The sequence below is a fragment of the Syngnathoides biaculeatus genome, chromosome 16 (genome assembly GCF_019802595.1).
Source record: "Syngnathoides biaculeatus isolate LvHL_M chromosome 16, ASM1980259v1, whole genome shotgun sequence".
Lineage (NCBI taxonomy): Eukaryota > Metazoa > Chordata > Actinopteri > Syngnathiformes > Syngnathidae > Syngnathoides > Syngnathoides biaculeatus.
In genome coordinates this window covers 11,214,200-11,222,493 of record NC_084655.1, presented here as the reverse complement: position 1 = coordinate 11,222,493, position 8,294 = coordinate 11,214,200, and positions in this window count along the sequence as shown.

The window sequence follows — 8,294 nt, the reverse complement described above, 5'->3', positions numbered from 1 at the left end:
GCTGTCCAATAGGTTTTTGCCAGCTCTGTGTGCCACCCATGGGTCACTGCAACGGAGAAACCGTAGCCCAAATAAAAAAATAACACTTCAGGAAGATACATTTTTCGGTTTGTAGGCATAGCTTAGCTGCAAGATATTATAGCAGAAATGGGCCAAACGTTTATTACAAAGTAACTCTGAGTCACACCAAATAGTTACAGACGGCGATTGGCATGTATATAGTTGGGGAGGGCCCACTAGATACAGTCGATTTATAAGCCAGGTTCCATCATCTGGCCCCTTTTTTAGCCCCGCCCCAAAAATAGAGATGGTGAAGAACTGTCAGTCCATGGTAGACGAGCTCGGGTCCACAGAAGTTGGTGGCATTTCTGGGTGTTGTTGATAAATGTTTTTTCTCTGCATAGTAGAGTTTTAAATTGCATTTATGGGTGTAGCGCAGAACTGTATTTACTGACTTTGGTTTTCTGAAGTGTTTCTGAGCTCATGTAATGATATCCTTTACACACTAATGTCAGTTTTTGATGCAGTGCTGCCCGAGGGATCCGAAGGTCATGGACTTTTAATGTGGGTTTATGTCCTTGCCGCTTACATGTCGTGATTCCTCCTGATTCTCTGAACCATCCGATGATATTAGGCACCGTAGATGATGAAATCCCTAAATTCCTTGCAATTGTACAATGAGGAATGTTGTCCTTAAACTGATCAACAATTTTCTCACGCACTTGTACACAAAGAGGTGAACTTCACTCCATCCTTGCTTGTGAATGACTGTGCAATTCAGGGAAGCTCTTTTTATACCCACTCATGGTACCCACTTGTTCTCAACCAGCCTGTTCTCCTGTTGGATGTTCCAAACAAGTGTTTGATGAGCATTCCTCAACTTTCTCAGTCTTTTTGCCACATGTCCAGGCTTTTTGGAACGTGTTGCAGCCATAAAATTCCATGATAAGGATTATTTGCTATAAACAATACAGTTGATCAGTTTGTACATGAAATACCATGTCTTTGTAGTGTATTTGATTAAATACTGGTCGAACACGATTTTGAGATCACCGTATTCCATTTTTTTTTGTTGTTTAACACAATGTCCCAATTTCATTGTAATGTGGGTTGTCTATAAAAACACGTAAACGAGTTTACGTTCCCTTTAATATCAGCCTCACTTAACCTTAAATGCTCAGGTGTGTGTCAGTGAGTTGTGTCGATCAATCTGTGTGCATTTGTGTGTTTGCGCTCTGCTCAGAGTGCATTGCAATCCTCTTATGATGTCCCTTCTCCATGTAGGGAGGCAGGCAGGCTGTCATGCAGTTTACTGAGCAGGATTTAGGGACATCCTGCTGGGTCCGGCCTAAGGGCTGCCAGCAGGAGAGGCGCCCCCTGATTCGGAACGAGATGCTGCGGAAATCAGCATTACGCACAATATCCTCTGTGTGCTGTCCTACTCTCAAACAAAGAGGGAAAGAGGCACTACAAAAGCGTGACATAAGATCACTTGATGCAGCAGGAGATGCAAACTAATAAATACAAATGATTTCTCCGACATCCTCCCAGTGAAATTATGATGTCAGATATTGATTAGTACAGGAAACATCCCAAAGAATGACACTACGTTTTTTTTCTAGCAACACAGTTCTGTTGTAATACAATCGTCAACCACAAGAGGGTCACAGTGGCTTATCAGTGAATGGGTGCACACGCCCACACACACTATTCAACTTTCTTGCAATGACATCAGGCCTCTTGTTTGCAAATTGTGTTTCCTGGTCATGGGAAACGAGGCAAACACTCACACACGCACGCACACACACACACACACACACACACACACACACACACCCACAGCTCATGTTGTCGAGAGATCATTCAGAGAGCTTATCTGCGTTGGTGAATGTGCAGTGTCAACTTGCTGACTGGAGTGGTGATGAGTCTGCAAAACCATTATAAACAAAATAAAACTAACACTTCATAGGCTTTGAAAGGAAAATAAATTTGCAGAGTTAGCTAGAAATCTGAATCGTATTTGAGGATAGTATTACAAAAAATGGCAAATGGAATGGAAATCACATCGTAGACACCATAGTTTCCTTGGAGTGAAACCAAAAATGAGGTAACTGATGAATCCATGATAAATGAGCGCTATATGCAATGATAATGACATTTGTCATGATATTTATTTCAGTGATATTGACTGGTTGTGATTGGCTGGTGACCAGTCCAGGGTGTACCCGGCCTCTCGCCCAATGTGATATGGGATGAGCTCCAGCTCAGCGGCGACCTAAAATAGTACAAGCGCTATGAAAAATGGATGTACGGGTGTTGAATGGACTTGGTGTGTGGCAATAATAAGAAAAGTATCAACAAAAGTGAGCAGTTGTCACCCTCGGAACTCCAAAGGATTACCCCATCGCTATGTAAGAGGATATGACAGCGCCATCGTCTCTTATGTGTTTATAAAATGCTTAGCACAAGCAATAAATTTCTCATCTATTATGAAGCCATTGTGAAACTCACTTAAAAGCAACCTCTTGGGGCCAACGTCCACCTGCACTTGGCTTTATACACCTCTGGTGCCGCAGCTCTAATCTGGGGCCTCATTTTTCCACTATTTGTGTCCACTGGAGTGTGGCCCGAGCAGGCGTTTTGTTGGTTTTGATGGAGCTGAGCGGCAACAAGGGTTTGTGTGGTGCTGCGTGGTGGGTCGACAGTACAGTGAAGGTGTGTGCGTTGGGGTTTACACAGGCCGCAAAACAAAGCCGCAACATCAACCCAGAGATGGTTTGGCTCCTGCGCTGCCAACCAGATGGCCTTCATAGCTCCATTTAATCTGACACACAACAGCCTGCTCACTGGAGCTTTTTTCCTGACTACGTCAAATTGATGGTTCATTTAATCACACTTAATCAAACCTTTCACAAAGGCCGAGTTAGCTTTTTTTTTTTTTGAGTCACCCATGTTTTTAATCATACATTTATTGTATATGTACAGTACAATATCATCTTGGATCGACTCTTCTGGAAGGGACTTCTGCAAAAGTCTGCATGATGAGTCCTTGAGCATTTGTATAAAGACCTCGTTATTGTATCGTGATTGTGGTAGAGGTACACATGCCTGACTTTTGTGTGGGCATCGTTGGATTGATTCCCGCTCAGTGATTGTGTTGATATGTGCCCTGCGACAGACTGGCGACCAGTTCAGGGTGTGCAGTATTCTTCCTTTTGCCCAATGCTAGCTCGATAGGCTTCAGCACTCACATGACTCTTATGAGGACAAGCGGCTTGGAAAATGGATGGATGGTCTTTGTCCGCAACATTGATTAATTTGGGTTGGTTTTGTATTTGACCTATGAAAATAAAGGATTTTTAATTTTTTTTTTACATTGGTGGAAAGTTTGTAGCACATTACAATTTTCTTCAATGAGCCTTTATGTCAGTTTCCAGTGGGGTTATTTCACAGTTGGGCGCGGCCTCCCTGGCGTAGTTCCGCACCTGTGGTTCATGTTCGAACACCCTCCATTGTTGCTTAAGTGAAACAATTCTGCAAGGAAGAGTGGGCCGAAATTTCACCTCGGAGATGTTAAATACTTTTAGTATCTATCTATCTATCTATCTATCTATCTATCTATCTATCTATCTATCTATCTATCTATCTATCTCTATCTATCTATCTATCTATCTATCTATCTATCTATCTATCTATCTATCTATCTATCTATCTATCTATCTATCTATCTATCTATCTATCTATCTATCTATCTATCGATCGATCGATCGATCCTTTTTGTCACTGTCTATGGTGCTGAACTTCGTTCCTTGAACCAGTTTATGCGAAGCGTGGTGTGGCCCAAATGTGAAGCAAAACGGGGACATGTGACCATACATCATCGCGCACGTTGCGCGTAGCTCCAATGACGTGAGGAGCGCGTGGAGGAGGGGGAGGAAGAAGAGGAGGGGCAACAGGGAATCCCAGAAAGGAGTCACACAAATATCGCGTTGCTGCTGCCGCAGCTTCCCCAGTTTTATTGAAAGTGAAAATGAACGACTGGGTGGGACATTGTTTTTTTGTTAAATGGAGAATAGAGTTACGGGCTTTGGGATGAGTAAGCGGCACCCGGCTGGGCTTCTACGGGACGTCACATAAGCATTTGGCCGAGCTGCGCTCTGGAAGTCGCAATTCTCGCGTGGAAAGAAGCTCGCGTTTCTTGTGGATGCTGTCGTGTTGTGACACAGCAGGACAAGGCAGGACCGGGTTAGCGCTCCTAAGCACTGTACCCAGACGGACAAGCAAACCTCTGGCGGCTCGTCAAGGATGCTCGGACAGCAACTGCACGACTGTCAACAGTGAGGTTTCTCTCAATGGCTTCTCCTTTTCCGTGCCATTAATTTAGAGCAGACACAATGGGGGCGCTTGACATTTGTGTCATTTCGTGCTCCTCCTCGACGTGACAGCGGACCCTTTCAGCTCAGGACTTGCCTCTGTTGCAGTCCCGTTCGGTCCAAACGCAGAACAGAGCGAGCTGATAGTTTTATTGTCATTGCACTTTAGTAAGACATGGATGACTCGGGCATAATACGACGCCGGAGGCTGCAGGTGAGCTCATACTGGACATCGCCTCTCTCTGCCATGTGACCCCCCCTCCTCTCAAATGTATTGGCTACAGTATATCCCATTTCTCAGCATCGTTTTTATATTTAAATAATGCAGTTCTAGTGACTTGGTAGCCTACTGTTGTTTCCGTGTGCTTGAGTCGGATCTCAACTTTTATCTACAGCCACAGTTTATTCTGTATGAGAATTCATTTTTCCCTTTTCTACAGTCCATTTTATCAGATATAAAAACAACAGTAACTAAAACATCATAAAGTAATTTGAATCCTAATCAATATCTGAGCCTTATGTCAATAAAAATGATAAATAATATGGATAAAAATATATAAAAATGTGTATATTGTATGAGCGATATAATTATAATTCTTACAATGCATTTTCTTTACGTTATACTGTAACAACCGCAATTGAGAAAAATATAACATTTAAGAATATTAAGAAATGTTTTATTCTCATGTGATGTATAATTGTAAATAATATATAATCATACACAATCACCGTAAATGATTGGGTGCATTAAAAGCAACCGGAAAAATACAGAACCCAAAAGTAAAATCCCACATTGGACAATCCTCACAACTATGGAATGAAACAAAAGAAAAAAGTAAATTAAAATATACATTTTTGGGTGTATTTTTAAATGATGTATGCGACATCATTCATTTCATATTAATAGACCACAGAGGACCCATTTGGTTTAACTGATGGTCCCAATGGTGGAGGGGCGGGGGCAAATGGGGGTGTTTAAGGTACTTCATCCCACCATTGTTGCTGTGGTGTTCACCTCCTTTCCTTCAGTAGCATCATTTATGTGCTCAGAAGAGCTCATGTAGGCCAAATCGCGGTTTTGACAAAATGCAGCTAATGACTTGAGCCCCGTGCGAGCTAATTCAAACCGCTGTGCCCATCCAATATGAAACGTCCTGCTTCATTATGGCTCTGCACCCCCACCCCGACCCCCAACCCCAATCTCTGCATGATTCAGTCAAGTGGACTGAGCAGAGATGAGCAGCCTTACGGGCGGATTCCGGCCTCTTGCGCGCATGCGATGTGTGCATCTCTGTGGACATTTCTTTCTTTTTATATATTTTAGCCACGTGCCAACTACAGTTTACCATTGCTAGCAAAAGGCTTGAAATTATACTTTGAAACTGGTTTGTGGCAGATTGACCCCTGTTACAACAGCAAAAGGGATGGAAAGAGGAGAAAGGTATCAGGGAAGGATTAATAGTGAAGTGTGCTGACGGTTTCATGTGTCATTAGCCCTCCGACTCAGCACCTCACGATATTGCCGTGATGTATGAACAGAGCTGAGGGGAAATTTCTCATCGTTGCTTGGTGACTCGATGATTGTCTGGTTAATTTCTGCATGTTCAGTATGCAAAAAGAGAGTGTAGTGTTGGGTTTTAGGTCTTCTGCGGCCTGTGTAGACACGGTGTGTGTCAGACTGTGTTGAGATCTGATTGGCTGCCTTGTTATTGGGCGACACATCCCACCCCATACATTTAGTGGTGAGGGGTCACACCCATGATGCATCGCCTTCAAATAACTAACAGATTTAGGATCTTGCCTCAATCTGCCCGGCGCACTAATTGACATTGCAGTGAGACTTAATTAAATTTGAAACGCGTGTGGGAGGGTAAAAACTGGAGATGTGCTGTCAGTTTCCATTAACGCATTTCTGGGGGTGGTAGCCTCTAAGAATTACACTGTGGGTGTTTTATGACCTTTTTTTCCCGCATCACTTATTTTAATGCAGTAAGTAGTCGGACAGATGCAGCAGAAAGGGTCACAGAAAACTCACAAAACAGATTCCATAAAATTTTGTGGCGGAATGGACCTTTCCAACTGGTGATCTTCAGCTGCGCCCCCCTTAGCTACAGTTGCCATGCCCCACAATCTTCCAAAATGGCGAGTGAACATAACAGGTTTGAACTGGATCTTCTATCGCGTATTCCAGATAATATTGGGGTATGTTTTTTGCCAAATGCGTCGGACTTTTCCAAGAGAGTTCTACGAGAGGTCTCAACCATTTGACGCAAGGATATGAACACAGAATTAAGATTTTGGACGGAGCAAGACGCAATGTCAGAGTAACAGCGAAACGTTGGCGATCGATGCAAAAATGTTTAACACCTCACAAACTTCATATTGAAATCCAACAGGATAAGATAGTGGAATTGTACTGCGCGTGTAAAGCAGGGTGAGTACTTTTTACTTGGAAAGATCACGAGTAATATCACTGTAGTCTTTATAAGTGAGTGGGTGTATTCATTTGACTTGGCCTGTAATAGAACCCAGTGCTCTGTCTTAAAGGTCTAATGTGATACAAATGGGCAAATGGACATTTCTCTTGCATGACATTGCACATTTATGTATCACGAATCTGACTCGTCGGCATAAAACATTACACACTTCATTCAGCAGGTTAGTGATCCACTAACAAAGTGAAAGTTGTTCTCCTGCAATGTATAAAGTGTTGATAATAATTCAATCAAACTCAGAGAAGATACTTCTCCCTCACTTACCTTCGAACATACAGCCTTGCGTTTGCTATTGTCCACACTAAGTTATACGCGCGCTCTTTCGTGAGCCTTAATTCATCATAGACACTTCCTCAACTGTGTTTTAGGCTTTGGAAAATGAATCAACCGGGGACCCTGTAACCTAGCAGGATATCTTTAATCAGAATTGCAGATTCCCCAAGCGCATACGAGGACCATTTTCTTTGTAACATTAACTTTTCCAAGCGCACACGACCGATAACAAGCATTGCTTGTGGGACATGACGACAAGAGGGGCAGGTCTAGCCAAGGGTTAAGACAATGCGGCTATCTGATTGGCTATTATTGTACGAGTAATTGACAGGTCGGAAAGGTCCATGGCACACAGGCGAATGAAAAACTCCTTTTGTTGTAGGAGTTGTATCCATCCAAATGGATGGATACATGGACGGAATGTACTACTACAAATGACAGCAAAACTTGAACCACATTTATGTTATTAAATTAAAACCGCTGTGACAGTGTTAATAAATAACATAGCCGTTAAAGTCAGTTTATTTGATATGACTCACGCACCGTACTATATCTCTGTGTATAGTAGAAGCGATGTTGTGAGCTTAAACCGTCCTTTTGATTGTAACTCATGTTGAGCCCCTGCCTACTTAATTTCATTTAGAGAGGTTTGTGTTCTACATTATAAAAGGGAGCGGTGATGTCGAGTTCTCGCTTCTCACAGTGTTTATCTTGCAAATTTCTGTAGAAAGCAATATTGCTATGATAGAAACAATGCTGACAACATAACTGCTGACCAAGACATTCAATGTAAAGTAAAAGGGTAGGATCAAGTATGATCTCATCTAAGGTGACATAAAGGAGAAATCTGTCTTCCTCATCCTTCTCCCTGATGCCAGGGACCCTTTCTTATGGACCACACCCATCTTTTCTTCCCCCCATTACAACTGTCTGTAGGCAGAGCGCTAATAAAGTGTGTGACATATCACCGTCTATTCTCCCACAGTGTGTGCAGTGTGTTTATGAAAATGACTGTCACATTATGTAAATTTTTTGCTCGGGGTTTTCGAATGACACATCAAGACTGCCGACTCACATTTTGACAACGTGCCCTAACAGTGGCAACAATTGTGCGAGCGCCAGGGTTTACTGACAAATGAGGTCGTTCGTCGTC